Genomic DNA, 14,774 nt, shown 5'->3' on the forward strand with positions numbered 1-14,774 from the left:
ACAGATCCAAAACGGTGACTCGTAACACTTTCTATATAGATATTCCTCATTTTACACAGGGTACATCCATGAAGCATCTCCTATTCAGTCTTCTGGGCTCCCTCTGTCTTCCTCCTCCACTAAAGAAAAACAGCAATAAAACCAACAGGAGAAGACTAGACTAAACACTAGCTATAGTAGTGGTCCCAGGGCAGCAGCTATCCATTACTTTCACCTGACGTGTTTTATTTATACCAGACTTTATCAATGGTAAATCCAGTGTCATAATAGGAGATTTTAAGTCACTTGTTCATTATATGTTATTTTATATCTTTAACAGTTACGTTTTTAACAGAGCACACAGTAATGCCTTACTCATTGAGGTTCTGTAAAAAATATTTTATATATGGTTCAACTGATGTATTGCCTCTAAAATTCCGTTGTTTGATATATGGTTTATGAGATAAGGTAATATTGACTAATGATCAGTATAGATGGTGGGGAACTCTATCATTGTTTGTGTGAACTCACTTAAAGTGGAGATTAATTTCACTCACAAAGGGGGTAAGATTTCCAGTTTATGGACCAAAAAAAAAAGCACCTTATAAGAGCGAGCTCCACTGCTTTTGCATATAGTTTCTTTTGGTTTAACAACTTTGAGTTATATTTTGTACCGTGGGGAATCTGTTGATCACAATTGTTAGAAGAAAAATTCTTCGGTTTGTATTCTGGAGGGGGAGATCATTGTTGCCTAAACAGTATTACTAATTTCTTTTTTCCCTAAATATTACTGCTATGATCATGGAACAAGGTTGTTCGGTGGTAATGACAGTAGCTAGAGGTTCATGATGCACTCTGGCAATGTTTTCAAAATTCAAACACCAGAGTGGGAATATTTCATACTATCTATTGCCAAACTCATCTAATGTTAACCACAATAGTCCTGCTAATCTGGGTTTCTTAAACCTGGGTTGAGGAAGGAAGCTGCAAGCGTGGTTGACAGAATGGGATACGGATAAAAACCTCCTAAGAAAGCTACATTAAAATCGTCACCATAGTAGTATACTATAATCAAAAGAATTTTAAGATAGTTTGGCATTCTAAAACAGTCATTGATTTAAAGATTTTGAATGATTTGATTTATCTAGTGGCAGTATTACTCATTTTTGCTGTGTTTTTTTCATTGGTACGAAAGTCAATCTACAAATGGTGTAGGGGCAAATTGATTATAAGGTCTCTTCATAAAAAAGGCTCTATAGCCACACAGAGATACTGAACTTTCTCTGATATGCAGAAACTACAGCAGTGGAGGATGTTTTGTGTGATAATTCTTTCATAATTATTTTAAATTTGAAGTTTTATCAGATGAATTCAACAACATATAAATTAAAATTCAACCAAATCATCCATGGGGATAAACCCTCAAATACAAAGCAATTAAATGCCCTCTTGGTAAAAATTTTCCCTTGTACAACAATATGTAAAGAATCCCTCAGTACACCTCAGCTAATTCACCCTACATTTTTCCTATTTTATTACCAAAATAGAGGGGTACTAACAGGAAGTTTATGGGTAGTCAATGGGGGGGGGGGGGGGGCAACAGTGGAAGTAGGAGGGAATAGAAAGTTACCTGGGAATTAGTGTAGGGCAAGAATAGAACTGGGAGAATAGGGAGGGGCAGGAAGGTGTTATCACCCACCATAGGAGTATAAATGTCTCAATGCATTTTTATGTCCCTGAAGACAGTGCCTGCAAATATTTCTCAAAGAACATGGTCCAGTAAAACCATCTTTGTCTATTAATTTCCTCTGTAGTTTTCCTCTGTTGTTTAAAGTTGTTGTGGTGTAAAAGAACCCAGTTTCAAAGGGTATAGGTAAATCAGTAAAATTTGAAAGCACGTTATGTACCACTTCCCAGAATGGATGAACTGTCGGGCAATCCCAGAAAATGTGCAGGAGTGTGCCCCTGCCTGTGTTGCATCACAGCATTTGTCTGATACTTCTGGGTATATAGTATAAAGAATAGAGGGGACGCTGTACTATCCTGTTGGAAGCTTATACCCAGTTTCCTGGTATGTGGAACTGATTGAGGAAGTCTGGGCAATAGAAAGTAGTGTAGCTATCTGAGCTGGAGTTCAATTGGCGTATGGGTCCCTGATTTACACATAATTTTTTAAACTCAGTGAGTGGTCTATGGAAATTTTCTAGACTCGAGGGAGAGAGTGTAGAAAATGTTGCATTTGATGGATTCTCCAGAAACCTTGTGCGCTATATACATAGGAAGACCTCTTTTTAGATAGGGATGGCCAAGGTCGTTCCTGGAGGCAGAAACTAACGTTTCCAGCCCCAAGGTTGGCTGCGGCCGGGAAGCCTGGGTCTGAAATACCTGGTTGGAACTTTTGGTTGCCAATTATAGGGTAAAGATTCGAAGGCTTGGGTAATATTCCTGGTTGGGCAGAAATTTTTGCAGTGACAGGTTGGCTCCTATGGTAGGGTGTGTACAAAGATTGGGTGGAGCTGGGTCATCACTCTACGGTAGTGCGGTCAATGGTATTTTAGTAAACAATTGCTCAATACCTATCCAGTGTTTCCATTTGGCATGTCGGGATCAATCTATCACTCTGCCTAAATGAACTGCTGTGTAGAAAAGTAAAGGATCTGTTTTTTAGTAAAGCAAAGAATGTCAAAACAGAGTCTAGTCCTCTAACAGGACCATATAAACTTTGTGAAGATAGATCTTAGATTGCAGAAGTAAAGTGTAGGGACCCTAATTGGTAATGCCTGCATTACATATAGCACGTTGGGTAGTAACACAATTTTTATTGCATTACAATGACCAAATCACGATAGCAGCTTTTTGTCCCATTGATTTCACTCGCTCTTAAAATCTCATAGAAATGGCAGGAAGTTCAAAGAATATAACTTAGAAAGATCAGTTGATATTCCAACCCCTATGTACTTGATCGCTTACAGGACCCAGCGAAACAGGAATGATCCTCACAAATTTTTACAGAGGCTCTCAGATAGGGTGGCATTTAGAACTTCTGATTTTTGATAAATAATTTTGAAACCACGATAGCAGTTTTTTGTTTCATTGATCTAACTCCCTCTTAAAATCTTCTAAAAATGGGAGGAAGTTCAAAGAATATAACTTGGAAAGATCAGTTGGTACTCTAACCCCTAAGTACTTGATCGCTTCCAGGGCCCAGCGAAACAGGAATGACTCTTACAGAATTCTACAGAGGCCCTCGGGTAGGGTGGCAATTAGGGCTTCTGATTTTTGATAATTCATTTTGAAATTTGAGAGAGTGCCATAATATTGAATTTATGATAGGAGATTTGGAATTGATATGGATGGGGATGTTATATAGAATAATAAATTGTCAGCAAATGCTGCTATCTTGTATTTCAGTTTCCCTAGGAGTATCCCACAAATATTCAGGTTTTGCCTAATCCTACAGAGTAATGGTTCAAGAGCGAGTTTGAAAATCAAAAGGATAATGAGCAGCCTTGACAGGTGCCATTGGTAATGTTGAATGCGTCCGACAGGACACCGGTGACTTTAACTCTTGCAGAGGAGTGGGAATATAAGGAAAGTAAGCATGTCACCATATTCTCACCCAGACCAATATAATGCAGGGTATGTGAAATAAAGTTCCAGTCAACCCTGTCAAAGGCCTTTTCGGCGTCTGTTGAAAATAGCATCATTTGGATGTTAGTACTTTGGGCCCAGTACATTAGATCAGAATTTTTGTTGTATTGTCTCGACCCTATCTATTGGGCATGAAGCCAACTTGGTCCGGATAGATTAGTTTAGGGAGAAGGGGCGGAAGGCAAGTTGTAGGAGTATATTTTAAATCCACGTTTAGAGGAGATGTTGGCCTGTAACTTGTGCAAGAGGTAGGATCCTGCTTCCAGTAAATCATGTGTCATTGGACAATGGGGATTTACAGAATAAAAAAGCCTCCACAAAGTGGGAACTAAGGGACGTAAAATGGTCTTATAGTGTATTAAAGCAAGAATATCTGGTCCCAGTGCCTTGCCTGTGGTGGAGATACTGATGGCCCAGTAGAGTTTCTTCTCAGTCAGTGGTGCCTTTAGCTGTTGTCTCTGTTCAGCTGATATTTTGGGCATGCCTGAGGACTCAAAATAAGCCTGGATAGTTTCACTATGAGTCTGAGCGGGTAAGGTGGTTGATGAGGCTGAGATGTTAAAGAGGTAACTATAAAAAGCCTGGAATGCATTCGAGATGGCTTTAGGTTGTTTTTTTGTTGGGTGACATACTAAGAGGCGGACGCGTGGTCTGATAATATGATGAAACCTGCGAGTCTTTGAATATGGGCAAGTCAGAATAATGGATTAGGAACATATCTATATGCGAGTACACTGAGTGCGCTGAGGAGTAGAATGTGTAATCACGGGTTGGGGGATGGTGTATATGCCAGAATTCACATAGTTGATATTCGTGGAGTAATTCGTAATTTGTAAATCTGGTAAGGGCCACATTACCTCTGCTACAGGCAATGCTCGAGGGCTCGTCCACTGAAAAGTCACCCTCTAAAATTAGCATGCCTTCAGTAATTTCCGAGAGTGCAACAAATGTTCTTTCTAAAAATTGCACTTGGTTCATGTTGGGGGGGTGTAGATTGTATCAAACATTAATAATTGGAAGTTATTATGACCATTAACAAACAGGGCTCTACCCTCTACCATCGTGCCAACTCTCCTTTATTTGCCATGTCACTCGTCTAGATAAGAGTAAACTCCCTCCTCTTGTCTTGTCGTCAGCAGTGGACCCATAATAAGCCCACAGGTAATTGCGATCTTTTAGATTAGGGTGTTTATCATTATGAAAGTGGGTTACTTGTATGAAAGCTATTTGGGCATTCTGCCTGTACAGGTTGCGTTAAAAAAGACCTCTTCTCATAAATATTGAGGCCCTTTGCATTCAGTGACACAAGGGTTTTCATTGCTTGTCTAAGTATGAACATTTAGACTTGTGGGCACGGAATACCAGAATTAAATGCTGGGGTGATGTATGGTTGGAAGAATGGGCCTTTAAGGAAGGGAAGTGTATGGGTAAGGTGGATACGCAAATTAGTACTATTAATTGTTGATTTACCAACGTGTCCTAATGTGATAAGGATGGCCTAGGTGGGGGAAATGGAACTCAACACCACTAGACACCACACACCACAACACCTCTACCACTGCTACATTCAGGTATATATTAAACAATATAAACAGTATATGTTAAACAAAGCTTGAATAAAATATTAATAAAAATATAATAATAAATAATAATTTAAATAAAAAAAAGTTTTACAAATAAATCTCACTGGCATTCCTTGAAACCAACAATTTCAGCTCAACAAAAACATGTAGCATGTAACTCTTAGTATGCTATTATTTAGGAAGAACAAGAGGGGGATGAGGCTAAAGACCTCCCTGCCATATTGTTCAAAGCTAGAGAAACATTTGCCTCGGACGTCTGCACAGTGGTATTCATGGTTCAGTTGTTGTGTAGTCAAGCCAGTTCGGTACCTCAATAGGCTCCACGCACAGGAAACAGAATAGGGCTGGTAGCTTGTGGTAAGTTCACACAGTAAAACTTTTTGAGTCTTTTCGCAAAATTAGATGGAAGGGGTGTCACTATTTGTAGGTAGCATGGCAATTCCGAACACGATCCAGCAGCGCACAAAGTATCCGCCGCTTGCATAGAGTAGAGCTGGCAAGGTCAGATAAAGTGTAAATCTGAGCACCGTCAAAGTCCAGAGGACCGGTAAGTTTACCTTCTGTAGTTGGAAAGGTGCTAGAGAGTTTGATAAAGAACCACATAGAGGAGTTTCTGCTTGAAAATAATATTACAAGTGATAGCATGGATTCAAGAAAGTAAGAAAGTAAGTAAACAGGTAGACAGTGGGGTAGCAGTTGATACAGTGTACCTGGACTTTGCTAAAGCATTTCACACAGTACCCCACTAACGGTTAGAATGCAAATTAGGGTACATAGGTTTAGAAAATTCAATCTGTAAGTGGAATTAAAGAAAGTGCAGATAAGGGCAACTAAACTAATAAAAGGAATGGAGGAACCCAGCTATGAGGGGAAATTAGCTTAACTAAACATATTTACCCTTGACATGAGACGTTTAAGGGGGGATATGATCACCCTGTATAAATATATAAATAGTCCATATAGGGAACTCTCTTCCTAACTATTCACTTTAAGATCAATAGAAAGGACAAGAGGGCACTTTTGCATCTGGAGGAAAATACGTTTTTGGAGTTTTAAGAAGTTTAAGGGATAGTTTGCTGTAAGGTCTGTGAAAATGTGGAATAGACTCCCTCAGGGAGTAGTCTCAACAACTACTGGGCAGAATGATGGCTCAGAGGTAAGTGCTCTGGCCTTTGCAAAGCCAGGTTCGAATCTTGGCCAGGACATTATCTGCATGGAGTTTGCAAGTTCTAGAAGCACAGAATATCACTTGGTATTAAAGCTTTCAAGTAAAGATAACAGAGATTGTTAATCGGGAAGGTATTTTTTTTCCCATTGAAGCAAATTGTACTATGGGAATTTTTGCCTTCCTCTGGATCAACTATGTCAATAGGGTTTTTTATCTGGGATATGTTTATTTCCCTAGTGGTTGAACTTGATGGACTTTTATCAACCTGAATAACTATGTAACCTCTGGACCAGGCTTTCATCATTATTTCTTCTTTAATTGAGTAACAGTGAATCCTGCAAAGAAGATCTCTCGGAAGCTCAGTGTTATGAACCTTTTTGTGTCACTTGCAGCAGCAAAGAGTAGAGAGAAATAGCAGCAGCCTGATGTATTTTATAGCATACAGCTGAAGGGGATTATAGAGGCTGATCAGCTACTAACTCAGCCCTGCACTGCCATTGGCTGCTGGGACTTTATAGTATCTCTACTCCCTGTCACTAGTGCCTGTTGTAGCGTTGAGCTGGGCTAATATGTGTTGGAGTGTACTCAAATAATTTACTGTTGTTGTCCTTGCCTATTTCTTTCTGATCCTGGGAGTTTATGCTGCCTAGACCAACCTATTGCCTGTGACCTGACTGGTAGGTGGATTATATGTTATCTCTGGCTCTGATTTCTGGACTTGTCTATTTGAATCTTGCTACTTCTATCTGTGGGCTCCTCGTCAGCTGCCAGCTCATCTCCAGACACCATCCTTTGTGCACTAAGTCCTGGGGGCATTCGAGAGCTGGTAGACGCAACCAGTCTCCCAAGGCTGAGCGGGGGCTTACTAAAAGTGAAGACTGCAGTGTAGATTGGGGACTAGTGTCTGGGGAATACTGGTGCGGACCAGGGCCTTACACTCCATACTTTGTGGGCCCTGCACCCGGTGTACCCGGTCAATTTCAATATGTGAAGTTGGAGGATTCCCCAAAAGGTTAAAGGATGGCAGTGACTGTGGCTTTAGGATCTGGGTTGTAGTAGCTTCTGGCAAACCTTTAAGCCCAATATTGTTACATCTGCTCCTATTTTCCTGGTCCTCCTTCTGGAGTAACAAAGAGGTCACAAAGTGCTGTACTGATCTGTAGAATTCCTCCAACATCTGGAGACGTGTTTCTATTATAATGGAGGTACAACTCTATAGTCCAGGGCCGCAGTTTGTTGATGAACTTCCTCTAGTTCATTTCCCATGGACCCCTCCAGTCTATCTGCAAGGCTTTCAATGTCCCTTTTAGTAGAAAGAGTTCTCAGCATAGCTCCTATGGCAGCCAGCAGCGACTGAGGTATTTTTGAGGGAGGGGGTGTACATGCTGTGGAGAGAGTGACACAGCAGCAGGGAAAGAAAACTCAGTGCAGCCTTTAGTAACGCAAGCATTAGTGGAGACCACTGAGAGAGGTGTCTGTACAGGGGGTTACCTCTCATCTGCCTCTGATGTGGTAGTCTGGCATCTGGTGGATGGGCGCGTAGGCGCCATGTTAGATCACCCAACCCATGGAAATTTGTATGCTGCTTGAAAAAAGGCCTGAAACCTGGATATTTAAGAAGCTTTGGGGTGCTCTGGGGTCTTCCCCCTGTGAGGCATATGTTTGAAGGGATCCCAGAGCTCTCCAGTATTGCCTCACAATGTAGTGAGCAGTGCTGGGGACAGAGCTCCAGTAAAGCGTGTCCTCACACCGTCATTCTGTAGCCACGCCCCCTGTAATTATTTTAAAGTATTCGTTCATTGAGTATTATTATTTGTTGTGATTGTTATGGTAATCCAATCCCTCCTCTATATTCTGACTTGGAATGGAATTAGTATCTAAGGTTGAATGTGGATAAATAGGGAGTGATTGTGCACCTCTTGCTTGGGATGGTCCTGTTACTCTGAGAGAGGAAGACAAGGAATAGTCCAAATGAGAGCTTCTCCTGAGAATGATGGTGGTGTGTCATTCAGGTACAAAGGGGCATATGTTGGAATGCACAACATTAGTTATATAAAATCAGCACTTGTGCATAATGCCAAATCTAGCAGGATGACTCTGGCTGGAGGTTTCACCAAGAAGCCAGAAGAAAAGATAACATCTCCTTAAACAGGAGGAGCAACGCCATACCAATTGTGGTTTATGGAGATTGTATATGAAAGAATCTACTTCAAATACTTATCTAGTTATCCTGCCCAGTTTATAGACATCACTACTATCCAAAAACCCTCAAAGGTGCTTTGACCAACAGTGCCATTTGCTGGATGATAACAGGTGCACACATGGACAGAAAATCCCAGAAATGGAGTTGGGAGGACACCTGAGTGAGGAGTGGAGGCATGGGTGTGGCTGAATGTGATAGAGGGTCCTGGCTATAATAAAAGGGACTGCACAGAGCTTACACTCTTTCTTTAGGGCCCAGCTAAGTTACAGGATACAGAGTATCCTTTGTGTCTTTGTAACCATTAATTAGGCCAGTAGAGACCTAGTAAAGGTACAGCTCTCAAGAAAAAGGATTAAATAAATACATTTTTTTTTACTAGCCTAATTATATTGTAAGCACATTTTTAATGATTGGAGATTTATATCTAATATAAATATTTTATGTGCTAAAAGCAATATGAAAAGATTACCCATTTTTTGTGTTTAGCATTAATGTAACATACAAAAAACAATGATTGTATACATTATATATAATTGTATTGTAAACCATCATACAATTTTTTAATTTGAGTGTTTTTTTTTTATCTAAAAGCATCATTAGCCACAGGTAGAATGTTGTAGCATATTGCCTGACAAAATGTGTGTGTATATATGAAAAACATAGCAATTTGACTTATGTTCAGATTATTTGATTATTTCTAATTGTGTACGTAGAACTGTCGTTAACTATATCATTTAATTAGGGCGCAATACCTGTTAGTGATAGGGTCATTGTTTGGCAGGTTCTCACCAGATTAGATCTGACCTCTAGCAATATGTTTGAAAACAGTCGGCGGGCATGTTTGGAAAGTTTAATATTAGGGTACTAAATAATGCAGTCATTGGGTCAATTGGCACTTCAGTAAAACCACTGCAAAACCTGCAATATTTTGAGCTACCTTGGTACATTTCCACCATTTATGAGACATTGTACCCTTTTGCCCACACTCTCTAAAACATAAAGGTGATGTAGAAGGTTGGATGTGAAGGAGCCTATCTGGGATCAGATATCGTTTTAATAGCATTTTGTAATTCGCCGCAATCATGGAAGTGTTATTGGAAATTTTTGATAATTTATGACCCATCCGTTGCTATTGTTCCATGTCCCAAAAGAAGTTAAAATCCCTTTCCCATGCTTACATGTAATGTTATATAGTGTTATATATTTGTGGCTTCTGGCTTGTGTGATGGACATACAGGAGCTTCCGAAAGGCGTACAACCATATAGAGCCTGTCCTCCACATAATTTTAATTTGAAATAATTGGGTATCCTAGTGGCATCTTTGCCAAGTTTAGGTAAAGCAATAATTGCCACTGAGTTAGCCTTCTCTGACATAATTAAAGTAGGCCGCTAAATGTGAGGCCAATCGATCTATGAATTTTTTGTAGTCAGAGTTAAGCAATCCATCCGGTCCTGCTGTCTTATCTGTCTTCAATAACTTCTTTACTACAAATATCACTTTCTCACTGGTGAAAGGTTTTTCTAAAAACGTGTGGTGAGTATTGTGCAGTTTAGTAAGGTTGGTGGGTGAAAGAAGGCATTTAGGACTGTTGTAGGGCGGCTGGAGCTTCATATTGTTTGGTGTAAAATTCTGGAAATGCGTAAAGAAGAAGAGTAGAGTTTTGAGAGACAGTGCCGTCTGGGAGTCCGATTTTCATTTCACTTTGATTTTAGTTGCCAGGTTGGTATCTTGGGGGTCTTTCATGGCAAAAAAAGGAGTCTGTTTGGGATTCAATATCCAGATACAATTCAATCTCAATCAGCAAATTCTCATTCAGCCTTCAACTAGCATGTGGGGACTGTTTTTTCCATGCAGAGTTTAAACAGCAGCCAGTACCAGTCAGAGGGTCATCTTGGAGAGAATAAGGTAGGTCTGGCATCATATCCCATGTATTAGCAATAACAACAGCTATAAAATAATAGCCACTAAAAAGTAAAGGATATATAGCCATGTGAGATCCTCCGGTTGGCTTGGTCTGTCTCTGTGATCTGTAAACCCTTGTCCAGAGGGGATAGAGTGGTGCTTTGTCTCCCTCTGGTGCATTAACAGAAACATCTTGTGAAATAACCCCTGCAACAGAAGTAATTTTTCACCTTTCACAATCAACGTAAACAAATGAGGTTTACAATTAAATTGAAAAACCAGGCGAAAGGAAAATACCCAGCAGTACTTGACATTGTGATCCAGCAAAGTTTGCAAGAGACGTTTTAGAGATCTACGCTTCGAGATGATATATGGAGACAGGTCCGCAAAAACTGGGATAGAGTAGTCAAGCCTGGCCACCTTTATCATCAGCTCTTTGGTGAAGTAGTAGTGGAGCTTAACTTTAACATCTCTAGGGAGCCCATCAGGCATAGGGATTTGAAGTGCATGATACTGATCCACTTCCAAGTGTGTGTCATCAAGGTTAGAAAGTAGATTTTGCAAAAAAAGTTGCGACCACTCCTGGTAGATCCAAAATTGATTCTGGTAGGCCCCGTATGCAGAAATTGTGATGTCGGGAGCAGTTTTCCAGGTCATCTAGTTTAGACTAAATTCTCGATCCTGTTTTCCAGTGATGCTAAATGGGTGGGGCTTTAATTTACCCTGGCTGTGCACTTTATGTTCAATGTATAGGCAGATGTCGGATTGAATTTGCATCTTTCAAACTTCTGCGCATTTGCTTGATAAATTAGTCCCAAAGTTGGGTTGATAATGAAGGAGAATGAAATGGTAGATTTAGATTTTTTGCAACAGGTGCTACAAGAAGATTCTAAAGAACTCAATAGGGTATATGTATTCTGGGTTTGCATGTATTATTTGTTTTGTGCTTGCACTGAAATTTCCGTATGAGTTGTGAAGGTAATGTGTGGATATGTTCCACATACTCTCCCACAGAAAGAATCTTGGCACAGCAGCAGAGCAGCACAACAGTAAGTCTGAGGTCCTGAGTACAGTGGAAAAGGTTTTTATTCATGATATCTCTGTACTTTGTTCCATTCAGCATTCAGCCACTCAACCGTAACTGGTCTTCAGGTCCCTGCTGATGAAAACACACCTACAGCATGATGCTGCCAACACAATTCTTTACTGCTGGGATGGTTTTAAGAGGTGCTTGGTTTCCTCCAGTCATCACGTTAAGAACTGAGGACACACAGTTCAATCTTGGTTTCATCAGACCAGAGAATCTTGCTTCTCAGTCTGACAGTCCTTCAGGTGCTTTTTTTGCAAACTCCAAGCAGGCTTTCATGTGTTTTGCACTTCCATCTAGCCTCTCTGCCATAAAGCGCAGATAAGTGGAGGGCTGCAGATATAGTTGCCCTTAAGGAAATAAGCCCCATGTCCACACAGGATCTCTTGCGCTCAGTTGCAATATTGGGTTCTTTGTCATTTGTCCATCTAAGGCCCTTCTTCCTAAATTGTTCAGTTTGGCTGGACGATTAGCTCTTTGAAGAGTCTTGGTTATGCTAAACTTCTTAAATTTGAGAATTATGGAGGCCACTGTGCTCTTGGGAACCTTCAGTGAACTCTTAAGTTCCTATGATCTCATGACTTGATTTTTGCTCTGATATAAACTGTCATCTTTGAGACTTTATTTATGTGCATTTCCAAATCAGGTCCAGTCAATTTATTTATGAACTCCAATCAACGTGAATAAAGTTCTCAGAAACTAGGTCTGAATATTTCTGTAAATGTAATATTTCAGTTTTTTTTTTAAATAAAGTTACTAAAATTTTGTTTTCACTTTGTCAATATGGGGTACTGAGTGTATATTATTGAGTAGCATCAGGCTACAACATAACTCAACAAGAAAAGTGAAGAGGGTCTGAATACTTTCTGAGATCTCTATATGAATGAAAAAATCTCCAGCAGAATTTCAGGAGAAAAATATACCTTTATTTCAACATGATCACCCTCATAAAAGGCAACTCCTAAATAGGTTGTGTCAATTTCTAAAAGTTTTCCTGGAGATGTCTAGACAAACAAATACATGTATATATAGATTCAACTTATATCAACACTGCTAGCACACCATTACTATGTTTACTAAATCATTAATCAGGCATACTACTAAACCTTGATTATATTTTTTAATTATAGTACTCCACTTCTACAATTGAAATACTAGACCAAAGAAACTATCTTCCAATGAACATTTCAATATTATGCTTTTTAAAGCTTGATATTTTGTTATATCGCTATTGCAATAGAATAAGAAAATGTTAAAAACTGATGCTGTTGCATATCACTTATACATTTTTTTAAGATATCTGCTTGTAAATTTTTCAGAAGCACTACATCTGTGTAAAAGTATTGATTGCATTTTTGTAAGAGGAATAAAGGGCACATTTTCCATCTTCGGTGTCTGATGTTGTGGTTTGGTCAAAAAATTTAAAAAAAATCCTAGTCCAACAGCTCAATAGTCTAGTCTTTTATTCAAAATTACATACAGCTGTTTCAAGTAAGTTGGACATAGTTACAGAGTTACATAGCAGGTTAGGTTGAAAAAAGACATAAGTCCATCAAGTTCAACCACTAAGGAAATAAACATATCCCAGATATAAAACCCTAGAAGACATATTTGGTCAAGAGGAAGGCAAAAAAAACTCTGTACAATTTGCTTTACCAGGGGAAAGAAAAATTCTTTCCTGATTCCATGAGGCAATTGGATGTTCCCTAGATCAATAGTCACTGGTATTTTTACTTTAAAGCCTTATTACCCAGTTGTATTCTGTGCTTCTAGAAAAACATCCAGCTTTCTCTTAACGCAATCTATAGTAGTTGCTGAAACTACCTACTGAGGGAGCCGATTCCACATTTTTTGCCATTCGCCTTACAGTGAAGAATTCCTTCCTTATCCGGAGCTTAAACTTGTTTTCCTCCAGACGCAAAGAGTGCCCATTTTTCTTTGTAATGTGAATAATTGGGGGGAGAGTTCTCTATATGGATCATTTATATATTTATACAGGGTGTTCATATCCCCCCTTAAACGTCTCTTCTGGAGGGAGATTTAGTTCAGCTAATCTCTCATCATCTCATCTTATCAGCTCTCTGCACTCTCTCCAATTCCACAATGTCCTTTTTGTGAACTGGTGCCCAAAACTGGACTGCATATTCCAGATGTGGTCTGACCAATGCTTCGTACAAGGGCAGGATTATGTCTCCATCTCTGCAGTCTATTTCTCTTTTAATACCAGAAAGTACTTTGCTAGCTTTATTTATTGCAGCTTGGCATTGCATGCTGTTATTAAGTCTATGATCTACCAGAACCCTAAGATCCTCAGATCCAACACTGAACCCTGGGGTACACCACTAATACCCTTAGACCATTCAGAGTATGAATCATTAATTACAACTCTCTGGATGCGATCTTTAAGCCAGTTCTCTTATCTATTTACAGATTGGGTTTTCTAAACCTATCGACCCTAACTTGCATATTAACCGTCTGTGGGGTACAGTGTCAAATGCTTTAGCAAAGTCCAAGTACACTATATCAACTGCTATCCTGTTATTCCACCTGTTTACTTACTTCCTGATAAAAAGAGAATAAATTTGTTTGACATCTGTTTTTCTTGAAGCCATGCTGACTATCACTTATAATATTATTTTCTAGCAGAAACACCTCTGTGTGGTTCTTTATCAAACTCTCTAAGACCTTTCCAACTATGGACGTTAAACCAACGGGTCTGTAGTTACCTGGTAATGACTTTGCTCCCTTTCTAAAGATAGGAACCACATTGGCCTTACGCCAATCTATGTGTACCTTGCCAGTTACCAAAGAGTCACTAAAAAAATGGCTTTAAAATAACAGAGCTCAGCTGTTTGAGTACACATGGATGTAATCCATCAGGATCCTTTAGGATGTATCTGTATAAGATAATATATTGATTTGCATTACTTTTCTCTACTATACTAAAATTAGGAGTTAACCTTTTTTATGGATCTGTTAAAAAAGGCAAGACATGCAAATATATAGTTAAGGATGATCTACTGTGTTCTCATTTATTATGTGGGTGATGTCTTGGTTTCTTTTTACCCATTTTATCATAACCTGTGTGGTTGTACCATGAGTATATTGTTATAAATATTGTTAAATGCAGTGTATCTGAATTTGACTTGGCATCAATCTCCTGCAGTTCCCAGTACAGACCTCAAAGTACAAAATATAGA

General features: G+C 39.3%; 1 protein-coding gene across 10 annotated transcripts in view; it reads right to left on the reverse strand.

Moving 5' to 3' along the window:
- ADGRL3 (adhesion G protein-coupled receptor L3) overlaps positions 1-14,774 on the reverse strand; it is an 857,880-nt gene that overhangs the window by 669,403 nt on the left and 173,703 nt on the right. The gene's annotated exons all lie outside the window — the stretch shown is intronic.

This window comes from Pyxicephalus adspersus, chromosome 3 (assembly GCF_032062135.1).
Source record: "Pyxicephalus adspersus chromosome 3, UCB_Pads_2.0, whole genome shotgun sequence".
Taxonomy (NCBI): domain Eukaryota; kingdom Metazoa; phylum Chordata; class Amphibia; order Anura; family Pyxicephalidae; genus Pyxicephalus; species Pyxicephalus adspersus.